Genomic DNA, 18,653 nt, shown 5'->3' on the forward strand with positions numbered 1-18,653 from the left:
TGTGGTGGTAGGCACCTGTAATCCCAGCGACTTGGGAGGCTAAGGCAGGAGAATTTCTTGAACCCAGGAGGCAGAGGTTGCAGTGACCAGCAAGGTTGCGCCATTGCACCCCAGCCTGGGTGATAAGAGTGAAAACTCCATCTCAAAAAAAAAAAAAAAATTCCTTTGGGAAGGCCTTCTACATAAAATTCTTCAACATGAGACTGGAAAAAAGGGTATGGGATCATCACCGGACCTTTGGCTTTTACAGCTCGAGCTGTAAGAACAAAAAGAAAAAGGGATATCATTTAAACACAGTATGTAGAATAATTATTGAATCTGTACTAGTCTTTAACTTTTACACTTTGATCTTTAATTCTGTTATTGTGATTGAGTCCAAAGAAAAATAGTATGAGTAAAATAAAAAGAACACCAAAAATGCTAATATTCCATTTACCAAAGTCTGTAGTGAAATATCCCATTAAATCCAAGTGCAGTGACACACCCATAATCCCAGCACTTTGGGAGGCTGAGGCGGGTGAATCTCCTGAAGTCAGGAGTTCAAGGCCAGCGTGGCCAACATGGTGAAACCCCAACTCTACTACAAATACAAAAATTAGGCAGGCGTGGTGGCAGAGGCCTGTAATCCCAGCTACTTAGGAGGCTGAGGCAGGGAGAATTGCTTGAACCCAGGAGGTGAGCTTGCCATGAGCTGAGATCATACCACTGCACTCCAGCATGGGTGACAGAACAAAACTTCAACCTCCAAAAAAAAAAAAAAAAACAGCTAGCAGATGACATTTGCTATGGGGAGACTAGGGATATGATCTTGCTGCAATCCTTCCATTTTAGTAAATCTAAACAGTGTGAATCCATTCTGTTTCGTCCCCACTCCACTCCAGAGCCAAAACAAGAAAATCAAGTATATTTCTAGTTCTTTAAAAACATATCTAACTAAATCATCTAATTAAAAGATAATATGTATGGTTCCATACTCTAAAAGAAAACTTATGTCCTGCATATCACGGACATTTGATGAATGCTTATTCAGTTGACTGGTGTAGACTTCAGTAATAACCTGTTCAATGCATTATGCCAGATGAATCTTGCATCTCAAAGGTAGAACAAATATTGTTCTTTCAGTTTTGTCTACCCATAAATGCAATACTTACTAATAAAAAGAAAATGAGTTTATTGTTCTAGAGAGTATGAGAATTTTGACAACATGAATTCTCCTGTCCTAGGACATAATTAATACTTAGAGGCACACTATTTCATGTGAAGCTACCATTAAATCAATGTTGTGTTAATTACCTCACATAATCTTCTAATCTGACTTAAGACTGAAGACATACCTCACAAAGCTGATTTATCAAGTTGTAAATCTTCACCTGTTGAATTCATAAGCTCATGTCTGAAAGGTGAGAATAAATACTTAATATTCACTAGGCAATATTCAGCAAAGTAATATCCACTAGTACATATTTAATATTTCATCATGAACTGCGGGTGTGAAGAGAAAAGACAGGCTAGGCACAGTGGCTCACACCTGTAATCCCAGCAGTTTGGGAGGCTGAGGCAGGCAGATCATGAGGTCAGGAGTTCGAGACCAGCCTGGTCAACATGGTAAAACCTGGTCTGTACTAAAAGTACAATAATTAGCTGGGCATGGTGGCAGGCACCTGTAATCCCAGCTACTCGGGAGGCTGAGGCAGGAGAATTGCCTGAACCCAGGAGGTGGAGTTTGCAGAAACCATGGTCACGCCACTGCATTCCAGCCTGGGCAAGAGAGCAAGATTCTGTCTCAATCAATCAATCAATAAAAATGTAAGGAGGAAGCATGTGCTGTGTATTTATATGTCTGGTATTATGTGAAGCACTTTACTATCTTATCAAATCTTCAGGACAGATCTTCAGTTCTCATGGCCACAAAAAAGGATACTAAAGCTCAGACAGGAGAAGAGACATGGCCAGCCTGTGTCCCCAGGGCCTATGGTCTTACCACTAGGTTACAGTGTTTCCAGATACCACATGTTGTGAGATTTTTGCTTTAAAATGAACCAAAAAAAGCCAAAGGCGAAAAAGGCGTAAGTTATTAAAAAGTGGGAGAAACACTAAGAGAACCTTAAGCATGTAACTAAAAATATTATGGAAATGTTATTGAATTCATTAGCAAATTTAATGCTAGGTTTTCATTGAGGAGTAGGTTATATTACTCATGATGAAGAAAAATGTTCATTTTAAGTATATTAACATAAATACCATCAATATTGCTTATCATGTTTAAAAGTTCACTTAAAGCAATTCAGTTAAAATTCTGCATATCATACAATTTTATAGTTTGCTAGTAGGTTACAAGTAAATAGTCACCCAAATAAAAACATCATGTGTTTTCCACTGGTTGTTGCTCTTTTTAGGTGAGCATTTGATGTATACCAACAGAGAGAGGATAATAACAAATCGCTAATTTCTTTCATCACTATATAAAGGTGACTTCAGGATAGAATAGTATAAGGGCAATGATGAATTTGAAATCTAACATCAATTCAGTGATGCATCAAGATAAAAGTAGAGACAACAGGAGTACCTTGGTGAGTACTGAACATTTTATTTATTTATTTATTTTGAGATGGAGTTTTGCTCTTTTTGCCCAGGCTAGAGTGCAATGGTGCAACCTCGGCTCACCGCAACCTCTGCCTCCTGGGTTCAAGCGATTCTCCTGCCTTGGCCTCCCGAATAGCTGGGATTACAGACATGAGCCACCACACCCGTCTAACTTTGTATTTTTAGTAGAGACAGAGTTTCTCCATGTTGGTCAAGCTGGACTTGAACTCCCGACCTAGATATCTGCCTGCCTTGGCCTCCCAACGTGCTGGGATTACAGGTGTGAGCCACCGTGCCCAGATGAATTCCAAATTTAACAAAGCAGGCTAAGAGAAACAATTCATTTAAAAAAATAATATTTGGCCAGGCGTGGTGGCTCACACCTGTAATCCCAGCACTTTGGGAGGCTGAGGTGAGTGGATCAGGAGGTCAGCAGTTCAAGACCAGCCTAGCCAAGATCATGAAACCCCATCTCTACTAAAAATACAAAAATCAGCCAGGCGTGGTGACTGATGCCTGTAATCCTAGCTGCTCGGGAGGCTGAGGCAGAGAACTGCTTGAACCCAGGAGGCGGAGGTTGCAGTGAGCCGAGATCGTGCCACTGCACTCCAGCCTGGGTGACAGAGTGAGGATCCATCTCAAAAAAAAATAAATAAATAATTCAATGAAATCCCTAAGATCCAGGGCTTTGCAATAAATATGTAAGTAAATTTCCAATCTCCATACTGAAAGTTTAAAAGAAATGCTAACTAATAACTAAAGAAATACAACTTTTCCTCAGCTTTGCAGCAATCTAGAAACAAAGTGTGTAGACACTACAAAGCACCTTACAAGGAGAAATATGTAAGGATGGCATGACTCACCGGCAGCCCTGGGCTTGTCCACGGTACCCCCATGATGAACAGTAACTCCATTGTGTAAACACCCATGAACATAAGATTACAGGACTTTTCCAGTTTAGACATACCATATTTTCTTTCAGACAATTCTTCAATTTGTTTACATAGATCAGCGATACGATTATTCCATTTCTCTGAAAATCAAGCAAAAGTTGCTTCTCAATAATACGTCCCTATGTCAGAGCAGCACTAACGTATAATGACTTATTTCATATATTTTACATTCTAACAGTCCATATCATTTTACTGCTTTCAAGAAAAAATTTCCCTTTTTTGGTGGTTCTTAGAATTGGTTTAATGGGAGACTATTAGAGAAGCTGAAAAGCAGGAGGGCAGAAAAGTTCAATCAAATTAAACACAATAACAGGGAGGTCACAATGAGGCGGCCTCCAGGGGTCTTTTAGCAAACTTCCTAAAACATGTCTCAGCTGTGTGAAATAAGACTTTACAGCAGCCGGGTGCAGTGGTGCAGGCCTGTAATCCCAGCACTTTGGCAGCAGAGGCAGGCGGATCGCCTTGAGCTCAGGACAACATAGCCAAAACCCCCCTCCCTAGCCCCACCCCCACCCCGTCCCTACCAAAAATACAAAACAGCAGGGCATGGTGGTGGGCACCTGTAGTCCCAGCTACTCAGGAGGCTGAGGCAGGAGAATCACCTGAACCCAGGAGGCAGACATTGCAGTGAGCCAAGATCATGCCACTGCCAGCCTGGATGACAGAGCAAGACTCCACCTCAAAAAAACAAAAACAAAAACACAAGATTAAGAGGGACCCCCGACCTTACAGATACAAGTTTAAGAGGGACACCCAAGCAAAAAATGCCAACCCTTTTTCTCCCAATCGTTGAAACACCAGGAGGGTGTAACAGTTTTGCAGCCTAGCTGTAGCATGCTGATGCCCCCAAGATGCCCATATCCTAATCCCGGGAACTGGTGAACATGACCTTATATGGCAAAAGGGGCTTTGCAGATATAATGAAGTTAACGGTCTTTGGCTTTTGGGGTTGATGTACTCACTCGGATCCTTGTAAGAGCAGAGCAGGTGATGGAGAGGGTGGGAGGTGTAGTGACAGAAGCAGGAAACTCCAGTCATTTGAGACAGGCAGCACAAGCCGAGGAGTGCAGGCCACCTCTACAGCCAGGAAACGGATTCTCCCGCAGAGCCTCGGAAGCCACCGACCCTGCTCCCACCTTGACTCAGCAGGACTTACTGCAGAATTCTGGCCTTCAGGCCTGTAAGGGAATACATTTTGGTTGTTTTAAGTCACTAAGTGTGTGGTAATTTGTTGCAGCAGCCACAGGAAACTAGTATTGTAGTGAAGCCTCAAAACCCCCCTGAAGGGGCTGGGCTCAGTGGCTCATGCCTGTAATTCCAGCACTTTGGGAGGCCGAGGTGGGTGGATCAGTTGAGGTCAGGAGTTCAAGACCAGCCCAGCCAACATGGTGAAATGCCATCTATACAAAAAATACAAAAACTATGTGGGCATGGTGGCACATGCCTGTAATCTCAGCTACTCAGGAGGCTGAGACAGTAGAATTGTTTGAACCCAGGGGGGCGGAGGTTGCAGTGAATGGAGATTCCACCACTGCACTCCAGCCTGGGTGACAGAGTGACGCTCCATCTCAAAAACAAAACAAAACAAAAAAACCCCACCTGAAGGTTTCCAGTTCTGCCAGCAGTCTCCCACTCAACCCCCAGAAGCAGACATTGCATTGCTGTGGGCCATGGACAGGCAGAAGGAAGCACCTCCTCATGGCAGAGGCCTACACAGGAGAAACCCAAGGGAAGGCACTGCTGGGCTTGCCCCTCTCTGCCAAGGCCATATTCTTTTTATTTTTTTGAGGCCAGTTTCACTCTGTCTCCCAGACTGGAGTGCAGGGGCACAATCTCAGCTCACTTCGACCTCTGCCTCCCCAGTTCAAGTGATTCTCCTGCCTCAGTCTCCTGAGTAGCTGGGATTACAGGAGTGTAGCATGCCTAGCTAATTTTTGTATTTCTAGTAGAGATGGGGTTTTGCCATGTTGCCCAGGCTGGACTCGAACTCCTTGCCTCAAGTAGTCCACCTGTCTCAGCCCCGCAAAGTGCTGGGATTACAGGAGCGAGCCACTGCACCCAGCATTTGCCAAGACCTTTGATGGCAGGCTCCTTCCAGGTGATCAGTGCTTGTCTGGTCTGGCTCTGCCCCACTCTCCTTCTCACCTAGTTGGAATCCCTAGCTACTTTTCAGTAGAGGAGAGTGTGTACCCCAATCCCAGCTTGGTTCAGATCTGCATTTAACTCATGGAACCTGGCTGCTCCCCAGGTCCTGAAGAAAAAAAGGGTCTCTCTGTGGATATGATAAAGGATGGGCCTGTCCCCAGGACCCTGTGAGAGGGAAGCCCAATGTCCCACCAGGTTGGCAGGGCTGGGGAAGGGAAAGTGTTATGGCAGCCCCAAGAAAAAAAAGAGGCAGCAGAGGGAGCAGGACAGCGCTCACATGGAACTCATGCCACTGCCTGAGTGAGGGGAGGGAGGAGTGCACGCCAGTAACGTCAGGGGGCAGAGAGGCACAGTTCCAGGGCGGCTTTCCCCCTCACTTCCTGCCATGTTACTCTGATCGCCTCCAGGTGAGCCTGCCCACTTTGTGCCCAGGGGCCTGTAGAAAACCACAGCTCCCCATGGTTATGGCCCCAGGAGTGGGGCAGAGCAGGGAGGAGTCCTGGACAGAGGAGAGGCAGGGGCAGGAGGGAGTGGGCCTCAAACTCCAGGAGGGGGACCTTCTCATGGGTCCTGCTTTCTGGCTTCTCCTTCCTTACCCCTGGGCTGATCACTCGGGGAAGAACTGAGACAAAGTTTCTCACCCTCAGGCCCAAAGGGTTTAATTACTGGGCCCTTAGGGAGGTGTGAGCCCCCTGAAAGGATGCAAGGTTTTGTTTTGTTTTGTTTTTTGAGACAGAGTTTCACTCCTGTCACCCAGGCTGGAGTGCAGTGGCGTGATCTCACCACACTACAACCTGCGCCTCCCAGGTTCAAGTGATTCTCCTGCCTCAGCCTCCGGAGTAGCTGAGATTACAGGTGGCTGCCATCACACCTGGCTAATTTTTTGTATTTTTAGTAGAGACAGGGTTTCGCCATGTTGGGCGGGCTGGTCTTGAACTCCTGACCTCAGGTGATCCGACTGGCTCCGCCTCCCAAAGTTCTGGGATTACATGAGCCACTGTGCTTGGCCACGATGAAAGGTTTTGTGTGGAGAGCATGTACATGCCTTTCTGGGAAAACAGTCCACAGCTCTTATTCTCAGCAGGCTTCATGGTCAAAAAAGGTTAGAACTCTTGCGACAGAGCTGTGGAAGCAGCTAGGTGAGGGGCCTGCCAAGGGCACTCTGGGCACTACCTGGGCACTCTCGAGCCCATCATCCCCTAGGCAGGCTGCACTGCTTGGTATTTGCAGAGCTGAGGGTGTGGGGCATGTGGGGACTGTGAAATTGCCCTGAGATGACCCACAGTCCTCAGCTGGGAAGTGAGCGGTGCATCTCCTGCAGCGTCCTCCATCCCTAGAGCCATGGGGCCAGGAGAACTGGCCCTTGCAGCAAGTGAAAAGCCTATTATTGACTCCCTCCCTAGCCATGTAGACAGTGAAACAAGACACTCATATCACGTAAATGCCTTGTTCTCTGTTACCGAGGTAACCAGTAGGCATTCCCAGGTACAGTGAAGGTCCTCACACCAAGATATGCACCTGGCCACCTGAGGAAAGAGAAAGGACTATCTGAGGGGATGGGGCTGAGCCAGGTGTGGAGTGGTCCTTGTGGGTCTTGGAGAGTGGGAGGGGGAGCAGCATGAGCCAGGCCTCGAGGCAGAAGGACAACCAGGAGACAGCCTGGAAAAAGTGCTGGACCCACAAGGGCTCAAGGCTGGCCAGAGGGGAGGTGGGATAGGCTGCAAAGTCCTGAGGTCTGAAGATTGGCCCTGGCAGGAAGAAACCAGGTAAGGTGGGGTGTTACCTACACCCTCGGGGCCAGATGCAGGCCAGAGCCAGCCAATTACCAGGCCCTTAGGGAGGTGTGAGCCCCTTGAAATGATGCAAGGTTTTTTGTTTTTGTTTTGGAGACAGAGTTTCACTCTTGTCGCACAGGCTGGCACCTTTGCCCAGAGCAGGCACCAAGACTTCTGGCTCTGGGTGTGACCTCGGTCTGCGTAAAAGCCCCAGCCCCCACCAGGACCACCTACTCACTAGACTAATTCAGGTGCTGAGCCCAAGCCAGGGGCAGGAAGCTAAACTGATGCCTAGGGTAATCCCAACAAAGTCCCTGGTTCCCCGCAGCTATGGGGCTGATAGGTAATTACAGCCCAAACCCCAGATGCTGGCTCTCAAACTAACACTGAGCCCTCAGTGCCCACAGGGAAATACATCAGCGCACTTTCCAGATGGGAAAATGGGATCAGAGAAGTGCAACAGCCTTGCCCAATGCCCCAGACCAGGGCTCCAGGCCCAGAGTGTTCTTTTGTCACTGTGTTCAGAGGGCAGCAGCTGCTGTGATGTACCCACCTGAGCCTGGCAGCTTTCTCCAACTTTGGAAGCCCAGGAGCATGGCCCCTGTCCACACATGCACCTGGCATGAGGTGTGCCCAGAGGGACAGAGGCAGATGAGTTTCGTCTCCTCCACTGGATTGTGAGGGCATAGAAGGAGACAAGGGTCTGTTTGAGAAGGCAGCAAACAGCGAGCAACCTGAGGCAGTGCCCCTCTGGATGGATCCGCAGTGCCTGGATGGAACCTGGCTCAGACAGAGCTCAGTTCTGCAGGTCCCTGAGGCAGGGAGAGTTCACAGCTACCAAGTGTAGGAGTCTGGATTCAAAGCCAACGGCGTGACTCCAAAGTCCCTGCCATAGCCCCTGGACCACCCTTGCAGGCCCATCAGATGCCCAGGCCAGCAGCACAGCTGGCCAAGACCAGGGAAACTTGGGGAGCCTCAGAGCATCCCCAGGTATTCCAACCTAATCCTGGTACCCCGCCTCTCACCACCCTTCTTCCTGCTTTAACCTCAACCCCTACACAAAGCCTGGGCCACTTAATGTGGCATCAAACAGATGCCTCAATAAATCAGTCTAATCTTGAAAAAAAAACACTTAACAGATATACAATTGCACGTTAGAATGCTAAAGACCATAAACATATAACAACTTAAAGTACATATAAATTCAATATATATCCAATCATTGTAACTATGACACAGTAGAATATTAAAATACTATTTTCAAAATGTATACAAGTTTAATGTTCTATGTATTCAAACTATTTATTCAAAATACAAATCATCAACATAAATTGCCACTAATATTCAGTCTCTTCACAGGACACATGATTCACTGGGAGTTAATAAATTAGCAGCCGGCAGGCAGTGACACACAGCAAAAATGAAAACCAAGAGGTGAAATAGTTCTGAAATAAAGGTTTTAAAGCTAACAGAAATCACTGAATTACTAAGTCATTAGCACTAATTTTGAGCCAACTAATTAATATGAGATGATACAACGTCCTATACTTTGGTAAATACAGACCATGTTTAAACAATGTCTGTAACGTGATTTGTAACATGCTCCTGGCTTTACAAAGATGTGATTAAGATGTAGTAACACATGCTAAACCATTTCCCCCTGCAGAGCATGTGGTAACTTTCATCAGTCACATTGAGAGTCCAGTAGATAAAGGAAAAGGTCATGGATTTCGCTGAGAACTTACCAGAGTTGAACTCCCTCATTTTCCATTCCCCAGCATTGGCGGGTTCTGGGACTGGTGGCTGTGGTGGCTCGTTGGTCTTTGTCTCTTAGAAGGTGGGGAATAATCATTGAAAAAGAAAAAGAAAAAATGGTCATTACTGAAGGAACCATCTTAGGTTACAGCCACCTCTGGGTCAATTCCCAACATTCAAAAGCTGAGCAGGGCTTTAAAGCTATCTTATTGATAATTATTTCTGTATTGCGAACTTCAGCATACTTTTTTCTAGTTACATTTGAAATGTTATTCTTTTGGCATGTGCTCAAGTGAATACTGATTTTTCCTCTGCCTTGCTTCATTACTTTTTAGTTTCCTTCATTTGAATCATCATTGTAAGTCTCCCCTTCTCCTCAAATAACTTTCAAATTGCTGCCAAGAACTATGTTCTATCTTAAGGCTTTTGAGAAAAAACTTTCAATGAAGATAGCCACCTAAAGTTTTACAAATATAGAAGAAATGGGATAAAATAAAGCTTAGATTGGAAAAAAAATATTTAAGATTATACAAAATTCACACGTAAACAAGGGAAGCTGAGTAATTGTATGTTCAAATACTTTTAACAAGTGCAAAACATGCAGGCTTAAAGAAATAGAGCTGGCCAGGCATGGTGGTTCACGCCTGTAATTCCAACAGTTTGGGAGGCCAAGGCAGGCAGATAACTTGAGGTCAGGAATTCGGGACCAGCCTGGCCAACAGAATGAAACCCTCTCTCTACTAAAAATACAAAAATTAGGCCAGGAGTGATGGCTCATGCCTGTGATCCCAGCACTTTGAGAGGCCGAGGCGGGTAGATCACCTGAGGTCAGGAGTTTGAGACCAGCCTAACCAACATAGAGAAACCCCGTCTCTACTAAAACTACAACATTAGCCGGGTGTGGTGGCACATGCCTATAATCCCAGCTACTTGGGAGGCTGAGGCAGGAGAATCCCTTGAACCTGAAAGGCAAAGATTGTGGTGAGCCGAGATTGTGCCATTGCACTCCAGCCTGGGCAACAACAGCGAAACTCCAGGCGTGGTGGTGCAAGCCTGTAATCCCAGCTACTTGGGAGGCTGAGGCAGGAGAATCGCTTGAACCCAGGAGGCTGAAGTTGCGGTGAGCCGAGACTGCACCATTGCACTCCAGCCTGGGTAGCAGAGCAAGACCCTGTCTCAAAAAAAAAAAAAAAAAGAGAGAGAGAGAGAGAGAAAGAAAGAAAGAGGGCTACATTATTTATGAAACAGATACTGTTAACTCAGTCACCAGAAAGCCTGTGTATAAATGAGCAGTGAGATATTCAAGCACAGCACACACACACTTCTCAGAACAGCTGTCGTGAGAGTTCCATGCTCATTTTCTTCTGGATACATCAGCAGCTCACTCTGCTATGATCCTGCAATACATCTCATGTTAGAATTAGAGACATCTGGTCCAGGCACAGTGGCTGACGCCTGTAATCCTAACACTTTGGGAAGCCGAGGCAGGCAGATCACCTAAGGTCAGGAGTTTGAGACCAGCCTGGCCAACATGGTGAAATGCTGTCTCTACCAAAAATACAAAACAATTAGCTGGGCATTGTGGCGCGCACCTGTAATCCCAGCTACTCGGGAGCCTGAGGCATGAGAATCACTTGAACCCGGGAGGTGGAGGTTGCAGTGAGCCAAGATCGTGCCACTGCACTCCAGCATGGCGGACGGAGCAAGGCTCTGTCAAAAAAAAAAAAAAAAAGAACAGAAAAAGAAAAAAGAATTAGAGACATCTGGATCAAATCAGCTGCCAGTCTCGCAAAGTGTTGGGTAACATCCTATTAAGATTGCTGCTTACACATCATCTATAAAATACTGAAAATATCATTTTAAGAAATCTTTTTTTTTATTTTGAGACAGAGTTTTGCTCGTTGCCCAGGCTGGAGTACAATGGTGCGATCTCAGCTCACTGCAACCTCTGCCCCCTGGGTTCAAGCAATTCTCCTTCCTCAGCCTCCTGAGTAGCTGGGATTACAGGCACGCACCAACATGCCTGGCTAATTTTGTATTTTCAGTTGAGACAGGGTTTCTCCATATTGGTCAGGCTGGTCTCAAACTCCTGACCTCAGGTGATCCACTGACCTTGGCCTCCCAAAGTGCTGGGATTACAGGTGTGAGCCACCATGCCTAGCCAAGAAACCCTTATTTTAAAACAAGCCAGACGCCGTGGCTCATGCCTATAATCCCAGCACTTTGGGAAGCCAAGGCGGGTGGATCACTTGACATCAGTAGTTTGAGACCAGCCTGGGCAACATGTTGTAACCCCATCTCTACTAAAAATATATTTAAAAAATTAGCTGGGCGTGGTGGTGGGCACTTGTAATCCCAGCTTCTCAGGAGGCTGAGGCAGGAGAATCACTTGAACCTGGGAGGTGGAGGTTGCAGTGAGCGGAGATCACGCCACTGCACTCTAGCCTGGGTGACAATAGAAAGACTCCATCTCAAAAACAAAACAAAACAAAACAAAAAACCACTAAAAAAAGACTCCATTTCAAAAAGAAAACTAAAACCAAAAACACAACACAAATGTAGTATACAAATGAAAATAATTACTGTGTTAAACACAGTTTCATAGAAAATAAAAGACCAATCAAATACAATAAGCTGCCTTTTTAGATGGGTATGTTATTCTTCTTTCACAGCTGAAGAAACGGGCTCAGAGAATGTTATTTGATTGGACCGTGTTGCATCTCTGGACAGTGCAGCTGAGATCAGACTTTGTGTGTAACTCCACTAGCCTACCAGGGTGCCTCTCATAAAGGTAAGAAATGTAAATTTGGGCTAATATACAAAGTTGCCAGGGCAGCACTGGGTCAATTCTACATACAGTACTTCTATGTTCATCAAGGGAAACCTTAAGGGAAATTGAAAATGCTTCTAGAAGGCGACTGGACACCAGCGCCTTTGCTTGTTGCCTTTGGGCTCTTCTTCTAAGGCCAACAGTGACCTGAGATTATTGACTGGCTTTTCCAATCAAGTGGACAAAATGGTACCAAGGTCGCCAACATCAGACAAATTCACTTGAGGGCCTTATCTATGTGCTTTGAAAGACAAAACTGCTTTTGTAAAGGACACTGTATTTCAGAAAAACATAATCATATTAACAAATAATAACACTGTAAAATGCTGATGTGTTGAATGTTACTTTAGAAAAACATGCTCAAATCTAGGGAAAAAATTTGATACAAAACTACGTATCAATTATCTAGCTAACTAGCTAGCTATCTAGAGACACGCTTTCATTCTATTGCTCAGGATGGGAAGCAGTGGGATTATCATAGCTCACTGCAGCCTTGAGCTCCTGGCCTCAAGTGATCCTCCTGCCTCAGCCTCCTAACTAGCTGGGGCCACAGTGGACACAGTTATGCCTGGGTTTTTGTTTGTTTTGTAGAGACAGGGTGTCACTACATTGCCCAGGCTGGTGTCAAACTTTGGAGTCGCTGTGTCGCCCAGGCTGGGGTGCAGTGGTGCAATCTTGGCCCAATGCAACCTCCGCCTCCCAGGTTCAAGTAATTCTCCTTTATCAGCCTCCCAAGTAGCTGGGACTACAGGCATGCGCCACCACGGCCGGCTAATTTTTGTATTTTTTGTAGAGACTGGGTTTCACCATGGCCAGGCTGGTCTCCAACTCCTGACCTCAGGTGATCCACCCGCCTCGGCCTCCCAAAGTGTTGGGATTACAGGTGTCAGCCACTGAGCCTGGCGGAGCACTTTCTTATGTTATTAAGTAGCCTAACCCAGGTGGGGCGCTGTCCCGCAGGCCTGTAATTCCGACAACTCTGATGGCCAAGGTGAGAAGATCGCTTCAACTCAGGAGTTCGAAACTGGCCCGGGCAACATAGCGAGCCCCCCCATCCCACCCCGTCTCTAGAAAAAAATACAAAAATTAGGCCAGGTGCACACCGCGCCCGGCTAATTTTTGTAACTTTTGTAGAGACGGGGTTTCATCATGTTGCCCAGGCTGGTCTCGAACTCCTGAGCCCAAGCCATCCATCCTCCTGCCTCGGCCTCCCAAAGTGCTGGGATTACAGTAGGGCCCAGCCACCCTCATGTTTTATTTAGCAGTCCCTCCCTGTTGCACACTTGGATAGCTTTTTAATTTTTTTAGACAGGGTTTACCTCAATCTCTCAGGCTGGAATGCTGTGGTGGGATCATAGCTCACTGGAGCCTTGAACCTTTGGGTTCAAGAAGCTGGGGGGCTGAGGTAGGACTACAGAGATGGGGTTGCACCATGTTGCTAGGCTGCTCTTGGCCTGAAGGGTCCTCCCGCCTCGGCCGTGCCAGACATAGTTTTCTATTTTTGACCAACATAAACACTGTGCTGGGTCTGAATTTTTCACCTACCCTTCTTCAGCCGGCAACACACAGGACCTGGCGGGGAGGTCACTCTTACCAGTCCCCACTCTGACGAGAAGACTGCCCAGCTCCAGGCACCGTAGCGCCCCAGTGATATAGCCGAACTCCCGCGCCTCTGAGGTCGCCAAAAGCCCACCTCTATGGTGTCGGCGAAGGCGCGCCCTTGTGACGTCACGGAAGGCGTGCTCTTGTGACGTCACGGAAGGCACGCTCTTGTGACGTCACGGAAGCCTCCACGTCACGGAAGACACCACTGTACTCCAGCCTGACAACAGACGGAGACTTTGTCTCAAAAAAAAAAAAAAAAAAAGAGACAAATCTTACCAGCAGCCTGTGAACCAGAAAGTGAAAGTCCAGCCCAAGCGCAGGAAAGTGGAGTCAGCATTGCTCCACCTAGCAAGGCCCCTTCCTCTTCTCCAGAGACTCCAGAATATGGACATTTGCTTCACCTCCTCAAAACCTTTCTTCTTACTTGGTTGGGAGTCATTTGACCATAGCAACTGTATCAGTCAAGGTCAACCAGAAGCAGAAGCATTAGGAGATTTTATAGAAGATAGAAATAGAGATATAGATACAGGTGTTAGAGATATAGAAATGATAGACGAGAGAAACAGAGATGAGAGATAGAAAAAGAAATATAGAGATGAGATGAAAATAGAGCTAGAGATGGTAGGGACAGAGATAACAGAGATAGAAATAGATATATACAGGGTTTTGTTAGAGGTATGTAATTTGTCAGCATCGAAATGGAGTCACTTATGTTAAGGTAACCTTGACAAATAGAGCCAGGAAAAGACATGAAGAGGATTCTCATGCTTACATGCCTGCTAACAGAAATGACTACCAAAAGCAATAAAAACTACAACTTAGCACAAAGGCTGTCACAACCTTACATAAAAAATACTCCTGCAAGGACATCTGCCCAGCGACTGCCTACACACTCTCGGACTGGCATCACTCTTGCTATTGTTCTTTGTAGCCCAGGATAATTATTTCAAAAACATTTATGTAATCCTCCTTATTTTTTCCTTTAAAAATCTTTGTCTTCCTTTAACCACCCTGAATACCAACATAGTTTACTGCTGCATGCTTATTTCCACTGCAGTGCTTTATTCCCAAATAAGTATCTTTTAGAGAGCTTCTCTCTGTTATTTAGGTTGACAGAGGTATTTAACCTTAAGCAATTGTGGGAGCTGGTTAAGTCATCTCTGAAAAGCTGTTTTTGTGTCTGAGGGAAGTTGACGTCTATAGGGTGGGCAGTTGAGAAGTGTGTTAGGCTGTTCTTGCATTGCTGTAAAGAAATACCTGAGACTGGGTAATTTATAAAGAAAAGACGTTTAAATGGTTCACGCTTCTGTAGGCTGTACAGGAAACATAGCTGCAGTATCAGCTTCTGGGGAGGCCTCGGGAAGCTTACAGTCATGGCAGACGAAGCAGGAGCTTGCATGTTGTGTGGTGAAAGTAGGAGCAAGAGGATAGGGGGAGGTGCCACACACTTTTAACTAGATTTTGCAAGAACTCACTACTGTGAGAACAGCACCAAGGGGATGGTGCTAAACCATTCATGAGAATTCTACCCCCATGATGCAGTCACCTCCCACCGGGCCCTACCTCTAACACTGGGGATTACAATGCAACATCAGATTTGGGTGGGACAAGTATACAAACTATTAATATATCAGAAAGGAAAGATGGATATTAAAAGAGAGCAGGCCAGGCACAGTGGCTCACGCCTAATCCCAGCACTTTGGGAGGCTGAGGCAGGTGTATCAGGAGGTCAGGTGTTCAAGACCAGCCTGGCCAAGATGGTTAAACCCGTCTCTACTAAAAATGTAAAAATTAGCTGGGCATGGTGGCAGATGCCTGTAATCCCAGCTACTCAGGAGGCTGAGGCAAGAGAATCACTTGAACCTGGGAGGCGGAGGTTGCAGTGAGCAGAGATAGCACCGCTGCACTCCCGCCTGGGTGATGGAGCAACACTCTGTCTCAAAAAAAAAAAAAAAGAGGAAGAGCAACGTGAAACCACAATCAGGAGCTGAGCTGGAGCCCACAAAAATGGACCAAAGTCTTTCAGTTCTTGCTGCATCTGAGCTTGATGGTGACCTTGAACGTCCTGCAGTAACCAACACCATCCAAGAGCTCAACACACACCCAGGAGTGGGAGAAGCTGAGGCAGGCTTGGGAGGGTGGAGCAGTTGCAGGCCTGACCCCTGCCTCATGTGAACAAGGTGAGCCAGGAGATGAGTGACGAGGTGTGTGAGCTGCACAATGGCTGCAACTTTCCTTTTTCCCCGCAAATCTCCTGGAAGAATCTGTTTTGTGGCCCATCCCAACCAAAAACCAATAGGAAATGTAATTTTGGGAAATGTAATTCAACCAAGCTAAACTGACACATTAAAAAACCACCAGAGCAACTAAAATAGCATTTGTGGGATAGCAGAGAATTTCAATTACCCGTGTTCTTTCTTGTCCCAATTAGCATTGACAATCAAAAATGTGTCTGTGGGCGGTCTATCCAAGTTTATCACATAATGAATTGTTTTATAATCACATTTCCCTGTATTTGGAAATCCTGCCAGAACACTGTGATGAATTCACCATGTACACATAGCTCAAGCTGCTTTTTAATGGAGAGGGGATAAAAAGACTTACAAGAGAATACAAGCCCACTAAATAATGCTAAAGAAAGATTCCATCTGTAGAGAACTTCCCCTCAATACCCATGGTCACAAGGAAAGAGACGAGGGTATCTGCTCTAAGAAAGAACAAGGTTGACCAACTGCAGAATGAGCCAGAATAGAATGGGATAGTTAATGAACTTGAATTTTAGTTGCCTTAAAAGGATGATGATCCAAGCATAAGCTCTTGAGGTCAATGCAGTCTGATGCAGGAAAAACCTCAGTGGTAACACATGCTTTTTCCTAGGGATGGCCCAGAGGTCATTTTCTATTGTGAGACAGGAAAGACCTGGAAACAGCTTAATTAGGAAACAAAGTGTTTTAGTGGTGCTGAAAACTGGTGAAAACAGGAGCCAGAATCCTTCATAGACACAGTGGCAAAGGGACTCCATTTGTGAGATCCAGACCGACTTCAATTGATCTCCAGTGGATGCAACCGTAGAGCCATCCCTGGTGGTCTGAGGGGAGAAAAGCAGCATCTCTCAATGGAACACCTGATGAAGACAGGCCCACAGCAGAGAACAGCTGGCAGCAGAAGGGGCTGGGGGACTTCTCTTTAGGAGCTGGGTTTCTGGAAGCCAAGTAGGAAACACACACACACACACACACACACACACACAGCACTGTAACAATAAGGGCTGCAAGTTATAAGTGTTCAGAAGATGTTTTAGAAGCCATAAAGATGGAACAAGGGCCAGATGCAGTGGCTCACACCTGCAGTCCCAGCAATTGAGAGGCTGAGGTAGGCAGATCGCTTCAGCCCAGGAGTTTGAGACCAGCCTGAGCACATAAGATGATCCTCTCTCTACAACAAAAAAATATAAAAATTAGCCAGGCATGGTGGTGCATGCCTGCAGTCCCTACAGGCTGAGGTGGTGCACATCGTTAGCACCTGAGCCTCCTGAGTAGCTGAGGGACTACAGGCAGTCCCGTATTGGCCCCAGTTGTTCATCCCTCCTTAAATCTATAATTTCTACTGTGCAAATTTGCAGTTCCTTCCACTCGAGATGTAAACTGCCCCAACTGATAACATCGGGCTTGGCCATGTAACTTCCTCCTACCTCAGCCTCCTGAGTACCTGAGGGACTCCCTGCTGTGGTAGGAGGGTCGCTTCAGCCCACGAGGTTGAAGCTGCAATCAGCTGTGGTCACACCACTGCGCTACAACCTGGGTGACACAGAGAGACCCTATCTCAAAAAACAAAAGATGGACCAAGACATGTATTAGGTCATTCAAGGGCCATCGAGTTCACAAGAGATGCAAGGAACATTGAGGATTTTGTGCTACTGGATTAAAGGAGAGTTCTACCTTTATACCTTAAATTCTGAATATATATGCATTTTCAATTTCTTATTTCCAGGGGATTCAGGGACTCAGATTTCTCCCCCTTCACACACACACACATCCTGATCCAATAATAACAGACATACCCTTTCTATCCTTGCAACAGTCCTCTGAAGTAATCAAGGAAGTGGGATTTTTGGAACACTCAAGCTGATAAAAGCAGCCTGGGGATGGAGGCGTGCTGAGGATCATGGCGTGATGGAATAGGCCCAGGCCATCACACGGCATCAATCAAGAATCACAGGCAGGCCGGGCGCGGTGGCTCACGCCTGTAATCCCAGCACTTTGGGAGGCCGAGGCGGGCGGATCACGAGGTCAGGAGATCGAGACCATCCTGGCTAACATGGTGAAACCCCGTCTCTACTAAAAATACAAAAAATTAGCCGGGCGTGGTGGCGGGCGCCTGTAGTCCCAGCTACTCGGGAGGCTGAGGCCGGAGAATGGCGTGAACCCGGGAGGCGGAGCTTGCAGTGAGCCGAGATTGCGCCGCTGCACTCCAGCCTGGGCGACAGAGCCAGACTCCGTCTCAAAAAAAAAAAAAAAAGAATCACAGGCAGCCCCCACGTCTTAAGTACCATTATGGACTGGAGACCTGCCCTTAAGCTATGCAATGAGCTTTCTGCCTGTTCACATAATTGCCTTTGCCCAGAAAGGACTAATGATTTCTCAGGATGAAGAAACTGTAGTAAGATGTGAGATGCCCATTTATGGCTAATTGAAGATTAATGAGGTTTTAGTGCCATTTACCAAGTGTTAAATCACAAACAGGTAATTTCTAGGCATAACTACATGTGGGCTGGGATTTCACTTCAGTTCTCCAGGGGAGATGTGTGATTGTGGGCAGCCACAACTTTTCACTGCTCACACAAATCCCACAGAGTTGCAAAATGTGAGGACTGAGTATTCTTTTGTTTACTTACTGTGTGTAAAACTACAATTGGCCTTCGATATTCTTCTATTTGGCTTATGAAAGAATGTCAAATGTTACGAATTATCAAAAGCAGTCTTCATCAGCACATAGAGCTGGTAATTA

At 46.2% G+C, this 18,653-nt stretch overlaps 1 long non-coding RNA gene across 1 annotated transcript; it reads right to left on the reverse strand.

The window, feature by feature from the left end:
• Positions 1-4,569, reverse strand: LOC134757950 (uncharacterized). Its single transcript, XR_010132617.1, has 3 exons — positions 4,499-4,569; positions 3,551-3,616; positions 1-256 (listed from the first exon to the last, which is right to left on the reverse strand). It is a non-coding gene; the product is annotated as an uncharacterized lncRNA (long non-coding RNA).
• Between the last annotated feature and the right edge of the window lie 14,084 nt (positions 4,570-18,653).

This window comes from Gorilla gorilla, chromosome Y (genome assembly GCF_029281585.2).
Source record: "Gorilla gorilla gorilla isolate KB3781 chromosome Y, NHGRI_mGorGor1-v2.1_pri, whole genome shotgun sequence".
NCBI lineage: Eukaryota > Metazoa > Chordata > Mammalia > Primates > Hominidae > Gorilla > Gorilla gorilla.